Source organism: Eumetopias jubatus, unplaced genomic scaffold, assembly GCF_037043125.1.
Source record: "Eumetopias jubatus isolate StellerSeaLion01/CBP00866 unplaced genomic scaffold, mEumJub1_p1.0 scaffold_6, whole genome shotgun sequence".
NCBI classification, from domain to species: domain Eukaryota; kingdom Metazoa; phylum Chordata; class Mammalia; order Carnivora; family Otariidae; genus Eumetopias; species Eumetopias jubatus.
In genome coordinates this window covers 70,103,686-70,119,592 of record NW_028274812.1, presented here as the reverse complement: position 1 = coordinate 70,119,592, position 15,907 = coordinate 70,103,686, and the positions used below count along the sequence as shown (strand labels likewise).

Here is a 15,907-nt window from a genome sequence, read left to right as displayed (position 1 = left end):
ATCATGAGTTTGAACCCCACGTTGGGCGTAGAGTTTACTTTAAAAAAATTAATTTAATAAACAAAATGAAAATTTTCACAAATTGATGTTTGATGCAGTTGTGATCTTTTAGGAGCTGATATGTGATGGCATTTCTTTCTTTTTTTTTTTTTAAGATTTTATTTTTAAGTTATCTCTGCACTCAACATGGGGCTTGAACTCAACCCCGCAAGATCAAGAGTCGCGCACTCCACCGACTGAGCCAGCCAGGCGCCCCTGTGATGGCATTTCTTAAACAACCTGGATGATACATGGTTTATCAGTGATAATATTTTATAAATGTTAATTATTTTTAATTAATATTATTGGCTAATATTAATTAAATATTAATTTAATTGTTGTATAAGTGTATTTTAAAAGATTCAAGGGATTTCAAACTTTATATTGAGAATTGACCCATGAAAGATTTTTTTCTTTTTTGATATAGGGTGGTGAAATAGTTTAAAATTCAAGTGCTAAATTTAGGGAAGGTTCATTTTGAATATCTGACTATATCTGTTTTGGTTTAGAGCATCTTTTCATTGATAATAAAAGCAGGTTTTAATCGGAAATGCTGTGGGAAACAACTAGAAACTCCGGTACAAAGAATAAGAAAAAAAAATTTTTTTAATTAACTCTGAGAAGTGGCATTAAAGTGCTATTCCTAATTCCATATTTCTGTAAGAGGAAAAAATATAGATGGGTTAGACTCATTTCTGTGAGGTGTTTGCTTGGTAGCCCAGTGTGTTCTAGAGGGACTTAATGAGAAAGGAGCAAAGTCTATTTGTTTTGAATATTAATGTCATATAACTGGTCACCTCTACCCAGCAGCCCTATTCAGGCTTCGCCTCAGAAGCCATCCTGTCCAGTTTACTGAGTTTAGGGGACAGAATTTTAAGCCTCCTCAAGCCCCATGCTATCTCAATACTAGTTTTAACAAGTATTGTAAGTTTTTCTTGGTTCTGAGTGTGAATTTCTTGAACATGATAAAAGAATGTGAAAAAAAGTATCTGGTAAAGCAAATACTTTAAGCTGTGAATATAGGAAACCTCTAGTATACTTCATTTTAAAGGGAGTCCTCAAATTTGAGTGTATTCCGAAAATGGAAGGTAAAAGAGAGACAAGTGTTTGGTCTCTCTGCTACAAGCAGGTCACTCGAGGCCCCTGAGCCTTGAGCTCCCCATTTGGAAAGTTAGATCCCTCATCCTTACAGTCCTTTGAACCTCTAATTCCTATTCTATCTGAAATTATTTAAAGTTGAAAAAAAGAGGAGAGTTAGTAGTTGAGCATTGCTTTTCTTCTATATCAAGGGGGACTACAAGCTATGGCCTCATTCGGCAAGTACCCGATTTTACATGGCTAGCATGCGAAAAATAATCTTTACGTTTTTACGGGGCGCCTGGGTGGCTCAGTCGTTAAGCGTCTGCCTTCGGCTCAGGTCATGATCCCAAGGTCCTGGGATCGAGCCCCGCATCGGGCTCCCTGCTCAGCAGGAAGCCTGCTTCTCCCTCTCCCACTCCCCCTGCTTGTGTTCCCTCTCTCGCTGTGTCTCTCTCTGTCAAATAAATAAATAAAATCTTTTAAAAAATAATAATCTTTACGTTTTTAAAGAGTCATAAAAAAATATATCAGAGACCAAGATCAGGTCATGTGACTAGCAAAACTTAAAATATTTACAGTCCAGCCCTTTATTTAAAAAAAATTTGCCAGTCTCTGTTATATAACAGTAAAATAAAATTGGTTCCTCTTTGACTTACATCATATAATCATATAATCTCCTAGGATAAACCTGCAAGCCAATTGAAAACTCAGAGAAAGGGGTTTAGCTGGCAGGGCCCTGGTGTTGACCGTTGTAGTGCATTGGCGGTTTGTCCTCGTCTGGCGTTCTGGTACCTTCAGCAGTTTGTTTCTATCAGCATTTACTTCACTGTGAGCTACAGCTGTCCTGATGCCTTCAGTCTGTCCTCTATGCAAGCCAATCTTCCAACTCTCCACATCAGCCGTGAGATCTGGCTCTTTGGTGACACACCTTGTCTGATTATTTGTAATCTCAAAGAGCCATGGTTGGTATATATTTTACAAACCAGGGAGGGATCAGCAGAGGCTTCTGGCGGAGAATTGGAGTATGTCCAAGATCGCCAGTTTCTATAAACGGAATTAGTTTCCTCATTATCAACTTAATAAATGTCTCAACTGCAGGTTTTAAATTCCTTATAGAAGTCCCACGCTCTAGGGAACACGGTTCTATTTTCTAAAGCCTCAATAACATTCTATAGAACAGTGATTGTTAACAGGTAACTGACACACAGTAATACTTTCCTGTTTTTTTGTGAAGTGTCACAAACTCATTGTTATTCATACAAAGCATGTGTGTTTTGTTTGCGGTTGATTTACTTTTTAAAGACGAATTCGAGAAAATTTCAGGTTACCATTCCATTGTTACTGACTCACTTGGGCGCTGGTAAGTATTCTTGCGTGAGAGAATGAGGTGTGGAGCTGGAACTGGTGGGCAGGTGTCATCTGCACCAGCACCCTCTGCCATAACCCAGCATGCGGAACAATCCGAATCCGCCCCTAAGGTTTATGTCCCGTCTCGGTTTCTGTGATACTTTATTTCCCTTCCAGTTTTTGAAAGACTAGGTCAGACTACGGGTTTATTCATTGGAGTATGGCATGGATTTATCATGTTAGAAAAGAGGTTGAGAACTGATGCTCTAGAGTCTATGTAGAGGTACATTTTTTTTAGTACTAGAGCTTACCTTGACACTTCGCATTATTTTGCTTTAAATGTATTTAATACAATTCAGATTTTTCATCCACCAGTGAGTTAATTGAGCCACATTACACTATAAAGTATAAATAAACACATATGTAAGTGCTGGAGTCAAAAATCTCATTTCAGAGGAACCAATGATCGCTAATCCGCATGATGCCATGTGAACGTAAGAGACTGCTGCTTTTGTAATGATAGATTTTCCTTTTGGAACTAAGCTCTTTTCATACCCCCATACTTCAGCGGCATGTTTCCTCGGTAACAGTGCTGAATTTTCATAAACGTTTCTACTTGGCTTAAATTACCATTGTTGGTTGGTCCTCTCAGGATACGTTAAATCTCCAGAGATTCTGGAAGATAAAGGAAGCACTAGATTATAGGTGAACAGTGTGACTTTTAGACAAGGAAGGGTTATATTTAGCTCTTTATACTTAAAAGGTGACTGCTTATTTTTAGGAGGTTAACAAATAGGACCTTTCAGAATTTATAATTTTGTATCTTGTTTTCGAAGAAAATTGTATCCTCGTTTAAGGAAAGGGGCAACCAAGCTTTTCTCCTAGAAATAGTTTGAGTAATGACACTTAATTATCACTTAGCATCAGTGGCCGTTGTTACTCCTCTACTAGATTATATGTCAATATATTGATACCATATATCAATATGCCTGTATATTGTTGGAAGCCAGTATCTTTTCAATATAGTTAATTTCCTTCAGGTACACTAAAACCTGATTCTTGGGGAGAAAAAAGGCCAAACTGACTTAGTGCAAAGTTTAAAATTATATGATTTTTTTTTAAGATTGACCTCGTTTCTCACCTAAACTAGAGGTATAAGTGGACCTGCTTGAGGTGTCTTTGTTTTTATGGAAAATGCTTTCGTTACACGCCTTTTTTAATGATCTTTCATTGTTCATACCCTGCACCGAAAATCTTTTCCTCAAATATCAACTTTTGGCTATTTTTGTTAAATTAATAGACTTTAAAAGGTAGAAGTCCAATTGATGATTTAAATATAACTACAAACTGAAAACGTTTTCTCCTTAGTGACTTAATTTTAAAAGCAGGCCTGACAACAGAACCTGAATAAAACAGTTATGTGGGACTATTAATTACTAAATTACTCTATGCCATATAATAAGACAGTATAGCTAATGTTTAGCTTGCCTCTTTTCAGACTGCTTTTCATTTTTAAATATTATTCATATTTTATGGAACTACTCAGGAAGTTTATCCTTTTAATTACTTCTTTGTATAGCATTCAAAAGGGCTGAGGCATTTAGGATAAACTAGAACATTTTCATGTGTTTATGAATACTTGTATAAACTGACAGTGTTTTGATTTCCCATAGCCTTCCAAAGGCCTGTTGAGTTATTGATATGTTGATATTTTAGCTGTTAGAATTTCAGTAGCTGAGTTCAGTGAACATTTGTGGAGGACTGCCTACTTCTAAGCTCAAGGTGGTAAGAAGAGTAAACGTATGTGTGAAAATGCTTGTGGTTGGTGGTGAGTTCTCATAAGATTTACTTCATCTGAGCAACCCAGGTATTGAGGGAACATCTGAAAGCTACTGTCTTGGAAATTTTTGAGGAAGTGTTTCTAAAATATTTAAAAATACCTGAGTCATGTCAGTTTGGTTGGGTAGAAGAAATTGATATTAAAAGTCTTTTTTTTAAAGGATGATTGTCTAATACTTTTTTTAAAAAATCTTTCTGATAGTTGTGTTTTATACATTTCTTACTTTTTACCCAAAGCATCTCTTCAGTCTTTTGGAAAGTGCCCTACATAGCGTACTAGCCTTCCAAACTCTCAAAACACATTTTCATTGTAAAATAAATCTGTTATCTTTGTGCTGGCTAGCAACTCTTTATAAGGCTGTAAAGTATGAAAACTCCGTCTTTATCTCTTTAACATACTTCAGGCATTTTGCAGTTCATTTGAGGATGATGCGTTTTGATATGTATGAAGTTAATATTTTCAAGTAAGCAGTCTCTACCACTATCAGGTGATAGTAGTTCCTGTAATATTTTAATACGTACATATTCAAGTGTGTATGAAAACCTGAAATGGTAATAAGTATGTTTAATAGCAGTTGTCTTGTGGTTGTTTTCAACATACATGGAGATAAGAAAATATATGAAGCTAAAGTACAATTTCTCAAATACCTTGTGATATATTACTCTTATTAATTCATCAGTTTTACAGATGATGATTTGCTTTTAAACTGTAAATGTCGGGGCACCTGGTGGGCTCAGTCAGTAGAGCATGTGACTCTTAATCTTAGGGTTGTGAGTTCAAGCCCCACATGTGGTGTGGAGTTTACTTAAAATAAAAAACTAAAGAAAAAAAATAAACGTCATATTACTCATATAATGGAGAATTTTTAAAATTGTGTTTAAAAAATGAATTTTTTACTAGTCTCAGAAGCTGAAAAATGCCAGTGTAAATTGTACATGGTAAGAGAATACATAATTATAGTATTGAATTTTCTCTAAAAAGAATTTTCAACCTTAATACAAAATAATTCCACATAATAACTAAAATGCAATAGACTAGGTCTTTAGATTCTTATCAATGGCTGAAGAATAAGTGCCTCATATGAAAAAAATTACAAGTGTCTTCATATGAGAAAAATTTAGACTGGCTTTCAAAATAGAGTCCAATCCTTCTTTCCAGGGATGGAAATGTAAGATTAGTTTTTGTTAGTTCAGTGGATCAAAGTATCCAATCACCTTAAAAAATAAACCTCAGAAATATAAAATAGAAATATAAGGTCAGGGTCTTAGATAAGAACCTTGTTTAGGTCAAAGACTAAGTCAGACCTTGCCCCACTGAGTGAACAATAAATTACATTAGAGTTTGAACTTCTATCAATTTGTTGTGTCACCATCTGATGCAGTCTTTTGTTTAGCTCAGGAGATTGGAAAGCAGTTCAGAAACTTCATGTTTTCCCATTTGAGCTTAATTTACTCAAGGAATACTAAACCTAAATCCAAGCGTTGTTAACCGCCTGTAAATGATATGGATTCAGGATTAATGATCAATCACCTCATGCGTGCCTTGTCATCTGACCCGACCCATTCCTCACAGGACGATTATGTGTTGTGGTAGGGGAACCATTCATCCCAAGTCACAAAACCCACTTAGGTGTGTTGTGTGTTCTTTAAGAGAAGGTCCCATGTAAAAAAATATATATATATATAAGAAGAGCTTGTGATAGAAAATCCCAGGCAGAGAGAGATTGCAACCTTGGTTCTCTTGAGTTTTTATCTCTAGGCATCTCCAATCAGATTTTAGCCCCTGTTCCATCCTTTGCTGTTGCCACGACCCCTTTGTCGTGAGCATGCTATGAAGGCGCACACATGAATTGTGTCTTTCCACAATGTGCGCTTTATCTAATCATAAGGCAAAGTTATCATAGTTTAAAAGCAGGTTCAGGATTCCAAACTCAATGACATTTCACCATGTGATTAACTTGACTTCTTACCCAGCCCACGGAGCAGAACATAAGACAAGCCACACAATAAACAAGATAACAGAAGGGTGTAGGAAACAAGTCAATCTGTGGGTGCGATTGAGGTTGAGATAAGGCCTAGGTCGGGTCAGCTCGACATACGCTGCTTATTATGCTCCTGCAGTAAAGGATCTCAGTTCTTTTCAGAGATCAGTCTGGCAGCTGTCTTTCTTAAGTGGTCAGACATAGAGGGGTCATGTCTGAAAAGTGACAGTTTGCTGCAAAAATCCTCTTCATTTCAAAGGGATTTTAATCGGTCTTGGGCCCCTTCCGCTTGTGGTTGTTACCAGTTCTGAGGTGTCACCTGATGCTGATCCCTGCGATACCTTGTGGCTGCAATACCCCCCCCCTTTTTTTCTAAGTAGGCTCCACACCTAGTGTGGAGCCCAACATGAATCTTGAGCTCAGGACCCTGAGATCAGGGCCTGAGCTGAGATCAAGAGCCAGACAGTTAACCTGCTGAGCCACCCAGGTGCCCCTCTGCAGTACCCTTAACTCTGCATCATTGCTTAACACAGGTCCCTATTTGAAACAGGCTCCTGCTTGACCTGAGTGACTCCATCTTGCTCTCTACACCCTTCCATCCTCTGCCACTTACTAAGTTCTCCTGGCCTAAATATGATTTATTTTCTCCATGGATCTAAGATTGGACAAAATGAATTTAGGAAATCAAAGAGAAAAAAATAAAAGCTTAGAAATGAATTCACAAAGCACAAATTTCTTATTTTTTTAAGATTTTATTTATTCATGAGAGACAGAAAGGGGGGAGGCAGAGGTAGAGGGAGAAGAGGCTCCCTGCGGAGCCTCTTGATCCCAGGGCCCTGAGATCATTACTTGAGCAGAAGGCAGACGCTTAGCTGACTGAGCCACCCACACACCCACAGATTTCTTATTCTAAGATGACAAGAACATAATTTCACTAACAAGATTTGTTTTCTGTCCTCACCTTGATTTGTCACAGCTATATTTATTATCTTTTAATATATGGCCTTAGATCTGTGCCTTCCCACTGCCAGGGAAATCAACTTTCTGCATACTCAAAAGCATGTCCTACATGTTGAACCAGTTGCTGAAATTTTTGTTTTTGTATTTATTTGTTTTGTTTCTTGTTTTTAAAAGTCTGAAGGATCCCTCTCGTTTTGGCTCATTTGCTGACAGCCATCACTGAGCTCAGGGTAGGCAGAGGAGGAAAAAGTCTTAATCTGGTTCTGGTTGCTAAATCCTTTACTGTCTCTTGAAGAGCTAGTTTACCTTCTTTCAGCTCTCTAGAAGACCTATACAAACTGACCTGGAATTCTGATGTGGGTGGGGAGGCACTCGAATTAGCTCTCCTGGGGTGGGGGTGTCTTTTAGATGACGATGAGCCCTAGAAGTTTAAAAACAAATCTGGAGCTGAATGTCATGTATGCGCAGAGGACAAGCTCAGTAGCCAATACAGCAATCACCCAGAAATGTAAGAAAGGTGCCATACTGCCTAAAAAAGAAAGCTGTCTGAAATCTTTCCAGTGTTCATCAGGCCCGGCTGGACTTCTATTTACTTTTTAAAGGTGAGATTTCCCTGTATTCTGTTTCTTTCTTTTTCTTTCTTTTCTTTTCTTTCTTTCTTTCTTTCTTTCTTTCTTTCTTTCTTTCTTTCTTTCTTTCTTTCTTTCTTTCTTTCTTTCTTTCTTTCTTTCTTTCTTCTTTCTTTCTTTCTTTTTCTTTCTTTTTTTTAAGATTTTATTTATTTATTTGAGAGAGAGAGAGCGACAAAGATAGCAACAGAGATAGCAAGAGAGCATATGCAGGGAGGAGAGGGAGAAGCAGGCTCCCCACTGAGCAGGGAGTCCTGACGCGAGGCTCGATCCCAGGACCCCAGGATCATGACCTGAGGTGAAGGCACTTTATGTTTTTTTAAAGATTTTATTTATTCATCTGACAGAGACACAGAGAGGGAACACAAGCAGGGGGAGTAGAAGAGGGAGAAGCAGGCTTCCTGTCGAGCAGAGAGCCCGATGCGGGGCTCAATCCGAGGACCATCATGACCTGAGCCAAAGGCAGACGCTTAACAACTGAGCCACTGAGGTGCCTCCCCCTTCTATTTCTTAAGCTAGTATGAGTGGGTTGCTGTTCCATATTGTCAGATACTACTAAGGTATAGTTTAATCCCATTTGTGATTAAAAAGGTCCTAGAAAACCAGGAGCCTAGAATCACACTACTATAACATAATAAAGAATATTGATCTCAAATGAACATCCATTCCAGACATTCATTGTTAGTGTAAGGAAACAGAGTGTGACAAGAATATATATTTAAGGGTATGCATCACAGTATTATTTTTTGTCCAATATTAAGGGGAAGATTGCCTTGTATGTTTAAAATATGGAATGGTTTTATTTTTTTTTAAAGATTTTATTTATTTATTCATGAGAGACAGAGAGAGAGAGAGAGAGAGAAGCAGAGGGAGAAGCAGGCTCCCAAGGCCGATGTGGGACTCAATCCCAGGACCCTGGGATCATGACCTGAGCCGAAGGCAGACGCTTAACCATCTGAGCCACCCAGGCGCCCTAAAATATGAAATGATTTTAATGGCTGCAGAATATAAGGAGCTCTTAGTAGGAAAATGGTCACGCTGTGTTACAGAAAAGAACCAAAATCAATTTGTATATAAAATATGGTGGCAACTATATAAAAATGTACAGAAAAAAAAGATAAGCAGTACTAGTTGCCTCTGCTTAATAGGATTATGAGTTTTTTCTGCTTTTTGTAAATTTACCTCCCAAAGCTGTACTTAGATTTGGTAACTAAGGTAACTGAGGTAGTTAGTTACTAAGGTAACTAAGGTAACTAAGATTCATATGCCCTTAGAATTAAAAAAAAAAAATTAACTCAGTTGAGCTTTGTGGTGGAGAAATATTTTTGCAGTTTCCAGGACAAACATTTCTTCCTATTTTGTAGACGCGTTTGTGTTTTTTAAGCTGCGTTTTTAAGCTGATGCTTGAGGGCTGTAGACTTAATGGACGGGCGGGCAGCTTCCTGCTGAGGGGTTTGTGGGGGGCGGAGAGGAGCAGTGTTCTTGACCAACTTGTTTGAGATCAACAGATCAGCTTTGGCTCTTAACACAGTGCTTAGCACATATAGTAAAACTTCAGTATTGAGTTGTTGAATGTATGAATGTAGCTCTTATATCACTTGAGAATGATACTCAAAGATGTATGGTTATGTGAGCCTAGTTCCGAGCTTTGGCTAATTTGAATGTACAAATGAATTGTGGAGGCTGTTTTACACAACGCTTGAGCGATGGAATCTTGAGCAAGGAAAAAGGACCCACAGCGACCACTGAGCTGAATACAAAGAGGCTCTTTAAGTGACCCACCTCGAAATAGCCATAGGCCCTAACTGACCAATGGGCTACTCACAACCAGGCGCAGTTCCTAAAATTACCAAAAAAAGGTTTCGAAAATTCCATATATCCCCAGACTCCCTTATGCCGCCCTATAACTGTGGCCCCTCACCACTACCTCCTGACAGTCTCTCCTTTACTGTCTTGCCCACCGCAGTGTGATCAATAAACTTCTCTTTTGTTCTGCCTTGGGTGCATCCTCTCACTGCCTGGGCTGAGTGGCAGCCCCAAATGAATCACCTAAGGGATCTTGTTAAAATATGGGTTGTAATTGAGAAGGTGGAAGGCGGGTACTGAGATTTTGCTTTCTTTTTTTTTAAACATTTTATTTATTTATTTAATAGAGAGAGAGAGAGAGAGACAGTGTGAGAGGGAACACAAGCGGGGGAGTGGGAGAGGGAGAAGCAGGCTTACGGCTGAGCAGGGAGCCCGATGCGGGGCTCAATCCCAGGACCCCGGGATCATGACCTGAGCTGAAGGCAGACGCTTAACCAACTGAGCCACCCAGGCACCCCTGCGATTCTGCTTTCTTAACACATTACTAGATAATGCCAACACTGCCCTGGGGATATCCGAGTTGCAAGAATCAAATTGTATTTTTATCCCAATTAAAAATAGATGCAGCAAATACCCCAATACGGAAATCCAACTTGAGGAATGCCGTGATAATTGTGTTACGGAACGGTATTACAAAATGGGAAAATAGTTGTGAAGCTGAACCTTAAATCTTTAGTTTTTAGGTAAATCCACCAGACATATGTGAGTACAATTATGCCATATTTCATAACTAAAGACAATTTTGCAAAGATTGTTAACTAGTTGAAATGGCAAAACCAGGGCGCCTGGGTGGCTCAGTTGGTTGGGCGACTGCCTTTGGCTCAGGTCATGATCCTGGAGTCCCGGGATTGAGTCCCACAGCGGGCTCCCTGCTCAGCGGGGAGTCTGCTTCTCCCTCTGACCCTCCCCCACCTCATGCTCTCTCTCTCTCTCATTCTCTCAAATAAATAAATAAAATCTTAAAGAAAAAAAATGGCAAAGTCAGTAACTATGTAGCCAGGTTCATATTAAGTTGTAGTCATGGTATTTTGGGGAGAAGCCAGAACACTAAAATTGATTTTCGTATAAGGATAGTTGTGTGCAGATGTACCACTTGAGAAAATGGTGCCAATTTTCAGTGAATATTGAGAAATTTGCAGAGATCATTTTTTCTTTTCTCATCATGCTTGAATGATTTTTCTAGGCATATCATTAAATTGGGCAATACTAAAGTTGATTGCTTTCCAATAGAAGATCTAAGAGGAACAAACCTACTGGAAAGTTACAAGTGGAATCCTGTTAAAACATGCCTGAATGAGATTTAAAACTTGGCCTTTGCATAGAAGAAACCTTGCTATTGTAACCAGGAAAATTTCCTAAAGCAACTTCCGTGCCTCTTTATTTAATCCTTATCAAATAATTCTATTGACCTCTCAGCCTACAAGAATTTTCATTTCCTTGGAATCCATCATTTTTAGGGACAATGTTTTAGAATTCGTCTAGATTCTATGTTGCAAGCCCCAAACATTAAGATTATATTTAATATTTGCTGCCAGAACCTTTTTTCTTGCTCCGGTCAGTTTTCTCCAGTGTTAATACTATTCTTAGAAATGTCAAGGGACACCTGGGTGGCTCAGTTGGTTAAGCATCTGCTTTCAGCTCAGGTCACGATCCCAGAGTCCTGGGATCGAGTCCCGCATCGGGCTCCTTGCTCAGCAGGGAGCCTGCTTCTCCCTCTCCCTCTCTCTGCTGCTCCCAGTTTTTAAGCCAAGGAAATGGTGGGGATTTGGGGAGTATTTACTTTTTGCATTTCTTTATACATTGTGTTTCCCTGTCTTATTTTCAGTTTTCAGAATAGATGAGAGCTATAAAAAGTTGAAAGGGCTTTTATATATTGGAGAATCAGGTATAGGAGGGTTCAAGTTACAAAATGCCAAAGATGCTGTCACATTCATCAGACAAATCAAACTGTGGAATGCTGTATAGACCAAAAAGAGTTTGAATTTTATCTTGCAGTCATTAGGGTTGTGTTCAACTATCATTTGGCCTGAAAATGGACGTGTTGTTTGTTTTTTTCCCTGCTAATTAGATATTAAATTTTCATCAAGAGTTCATCTTATTCTTTTCTTTCACCGACTTTTTTTTAAAAGATTTTATTTATTTATATGAGAGAGAGAAAAAGAGCAAGTACAAGCCGGGAGAGGGGTATAGGAAGAGGGAGAAACAGGCTCCCTGCTGAGCAGGGAGCCCAATGTGGGGCTCTATCCCAGGATAGAAGATCACGACCTGAGCCGAAGGCAGACGCTTAACCAATTGAGCCACCCAGGTGCCCCCTTCACTGACTTCTTAGTCTATGTCTCTTCGTATGAGTTCTTTAGTGAGTTACCACAAAATGAAAGTTTTTTGTACTTGAAACTTAGGAATCTTTAATACAAATACACTATGTGAAAGTGATGTGGAGAACAAAGGCGAAAGAAATGTAGAAAAAATTAAACTTCCTTACAACTTCCAGCCCATTGACAAGTACTTAGGACAGGCAGAGTGACCTTCCTTCCTCCAAGAACTCAACTGCTTCAGTATTAGTACTCTGCTAGAGGCAAAAGGCAACTTTAGCTTGACATTAGCCCTACCTCCAGGATCCTGTAAGTCTTCTTTAACATATGAAAATCCCTTTGGAAACTTACTTTATCTCTACCTCTCCAAGATATGTTAGCAACCATCCAAATGGATGGCCCACTGATAACACATTTGAAGGGTTTCCTGACTAAGGGTTTACCAGACAGAAGTAAATGATCTTATCCGAACAACAGCTGGCCCCCAAGGTCCTGGAAACCTTGCTTCCAAATTCTTTAGAGACTTAATGCTATCCCTAACCTCCTCCCCACTTGAAAGTGTGTAATCAGTCACTCCTCACAAGCCCAGTGCAGCTTTCTGCCCACGGGTCCTGTCCATTTAATAAACCCACCTCTTTTTGCACTCTTAAAGCACACACACACCTTTTTCTGCACCAAAGACATTTCAAGAATTCCTTCCTGACCATTTGCTCCCAGACCCCAAAGTGCCACATCAAAAGTACTTGTTTGTGGGGCGCCTGGGTGGCTCAGATGGTTAAGCGTCTGCCTTCGGCTCAGGTCATGATCCCCCGGGATCGAGTCCCGCATCGGGCTTCCTGCTCAGCGGGGAGCCTGCTTCTCCCTCTGCCTGCCACTCCCCCTGCTTGTGCACTTTCGCTCTCTCCCTCTCTGTCTCTGACAAATAAATAAATAAAATCTTTTTTTAAAAAAGTACTTGTTTCTGGGGCACCTGGGTGGCTCAGTAGGTTAAGCATCCAACTCTCGATTTCAGTTCAGGTCTTGATCTCAGGATTGTGAGTTCAAGCCCTGCACTGGGCTCCACCCTACTTAAAAAAAAAAAAAGTACTTGTTTATAACTGGGTTTTACAAATGTGAGGTTTCATTGTTACTAACAAGCCATTTTTTATTCTTCCTAATATCTAGCATCACCACTCTTCTCTAAAATATGAATTTTGAGGGCCCCTGGGTGGCTCAGTTGTTAAGCATGTGACTTCAGCTCAGGTCATGATCTCAGGGTCCTGAGATTGAGCCCTACATCGGGCTCCCTGCTCAGTGGGGAGTCTGCTTCTCCCTCTCCCTCTGCCACTCTCCCTGCTTGTGCTCTCTCTCTTGCTGTCAAATCAATAAAATCTAAAAAAAAAAATCATTTAAAAAATATGAATTATGAATATTGGTTAGGGATATATGACACAGAAAGAGAATATTGCCATTAAGTAAAAGCTGGTCTGACTGACTCCAGTTCCTTCCTGGCTAACACTTTTTTTTAACATCTTTATGATGTCCACATTATAGCACAACAATGACGATAAACCCTCAAAATCTTGAACTACCCACTGAACTACCAGAGAATAAACTATGTTTGATATAGTTCAAATCAACTGTATTTTACAGTATTTTGACTTTCTCTTTTTTTTTAGATTTTTTTATTTATTTGACAGAGAGTGAGCACAAGCAAGGGGAGGGCAGGTAGAGGGAGAGGGAGAAGCAGACTCCCCACTGAGCAGGGAGCCCGATGCAGGGCTCCATCCCAGGACCCTGGGATCATGACCTGAGCCGAAGGCAGATGCTTAACCATCTTAGCCACCCAGGGGCCCCCAGTATTTTGACTCTTGAAAAATTATTCAGTATGGGCATATGATGGTACCTGCCTCTTAACCAGATAATATTATTAACCCCACATCTTCCTGTTCTCCAGTCACGCCAGCAAAAATTTATTAAGTATTATAGATGCCCACATACATGGTGAGGTTCTCTCCAAAATTATCCCTCAGAAACAGTTGCTTTATATTTGGGTCTTTACAAAGTCATATTAGAATTCTCTCAAACACAGAGCTTTGACAGCAAAGTACAGCCTTGAGAAAACATTAGCATTGAAATGCTTGAAGAGGTCCCCTGAGAGAATTGCTTTAAGACAGCAAAGAAATTTAGCATGAATTTAATCGCTTTTTCTTCCTAACTACCAGTGTGGATATCACTATAAACTTTAAAAAACAATACTGTATGTGATTACGTTATAAAGATCAAGAGTAAACACCGATAAGATGTACTATTATGCAAATGAATAATTCCCATGGACATCTGTTCTGGACTGGATTTTGCCCCACTCTGTCCCCAATTTATATGTTGAAGTCTTCACTCCCACTGTCACTTATTTGGAGATAGGGCTTTTAAAGAGGCAATTAAGGTAAATGAGATCATAAGGGTGGAGCTCTAATCCAGTATGTCTAGTGTCCTTATAGAAAAGAAAGAGACACCAGGGATGCATGGGATCAGAGAAAAAGGCCATGCGAGGACATAGCAAGAAGGTGGGCATCTGCAAGTCAAGGAGGGAGACCTCAGGAGAAACCAACCTGCCAACACCTTGATCTTGGACTTCAGCCTCCAGAACTAAGGGAAAATAAATTTGTGTTGTTTAAGCCACCTGCTATGGCAGCCTGAGCAGACTAATGCAGCATCCTATATGAGTTTTCCAAACAAAGTAGATGGAAATTCAGATGATGTGCCCTGGAAACCTTGTTATATGACTCAGAGTGGCTCTGGTCATGAAGAAGAAGTGAGTGGCAAGGAAATTTGTGAAAAGTTTGATTGAAATTGTTTCCTAAAATAAGCATGAAAAAAGTAATGTTTAAAAATGTCTTTACTCTTTCCCATCTTGCAAGATGGCGGGCGAAAAAGCTGAGAAGCCGGATACTAAGGAGAAAAAACCTGAAGCTAAGAAGGCTGATGCCGGTGGCAAGGCTAAGAAGGGTAACCCCAAGGCTAAAACGCCAAAGAAGGGGAAGCCCCACTGCAGCCGAAACCCTGTACTTGTCAGAGGAATTGGCAGATATTCCCGATCGGCTATGTATTCCAGAAAGGCCATGTACAAGAGGAAGCATTCGGCAGCTAAGTCTAGGGTTGAAAAGAAAAAGAAGGAGAAAGTTCTTGCTACTGTCACAAAACCAGTTGGTGGTGACAAGAACGGTGGTACCCGAGTGGTTAAACTTCGCAAAATGCCTAGGTATTACCCTACTGAAGATGTGCCTCGAAAGCTGTTGAGCCACGGCAAAAAACCTTTCAGTCAGCACGTGAGAAAGCTGCGAGCTAGTATCACCCCCGGGACCATTTTGATCATCCTCACTGGGCGCCACAGAGGCAAGAGGGTAGTTTTCCTGAAGCAACTGAGCAGTGGCTTGCTACTTGTGACTGGACCTCTGTCCCTCAATCGAGTTCCTCTGCGTAGAACACACCAGAAATTCGTCATTGCTACTTCTACCAAAATTGATATCAGCAGTGTGAAAATCCCCAAACATCTCACTGATGCTTACTTCAAGAAGAAGAAGCTGCGTAAGCCCAGACACCAGGAGGGTGAGATAGATCTTCGACACCGAGAAAGAGAAATACGAGATTACAGAGCAGCGCAAGGTTGATCAGAAAGCTGTGGACTCGCAAATTCTGCCAAAAATCAAAGCTGTTCCTCAGCTTCAGGGCTACCTCTGCTCTGTGTTTTCTCTCACAAATGGAGTTTACCCTCACAAATTGGTGTTCTAAATTTCTTACAAAGAATGTAATTAAATAACTGATCCATTTCAAAAAAAAATAAAATAAAAATAAAAGTCTTTAAATATCAAAA

General features: G+C 39.6%; 1 protein-coding gene and 1 pseudogene across 3 annotated transcripts in view; both read left to right on the top strand.

The window, feature by feature from the left end:
* PM20D2 (peptidase M20 domain containing 2) overlaps positions 1-15,043 on the top strand; it is a 27,234-nt gene extending 12,191 nt beyond the window's left edge. The window contains exon 8 of one of the 2 annotated variants that reach the window (XM_088023919.1): positions 14,955-15,043. The gene's annotated coding sequence lies outside the window, so the exon portion shown is untranslated. Of the gene's footprint in view, positions 1-155; positions 7,013-14,954 lie in introns of those variants that run through there. The other variant, XM_028108021.2, reaches the window with a different exon arrangement.
* Positions 13,931-15,907, top strand: LOC114212983 (large ribosomal subunit protein eL6-like; annotated as a pseudogene). Its single transcript, XR_015768334.1, has 2 exons — positions 13,931-14,848; positions 14,955-15,907. The product of XR_015768334.1 is annotated as a large ribosomal subunit protein eL6-like (transcript).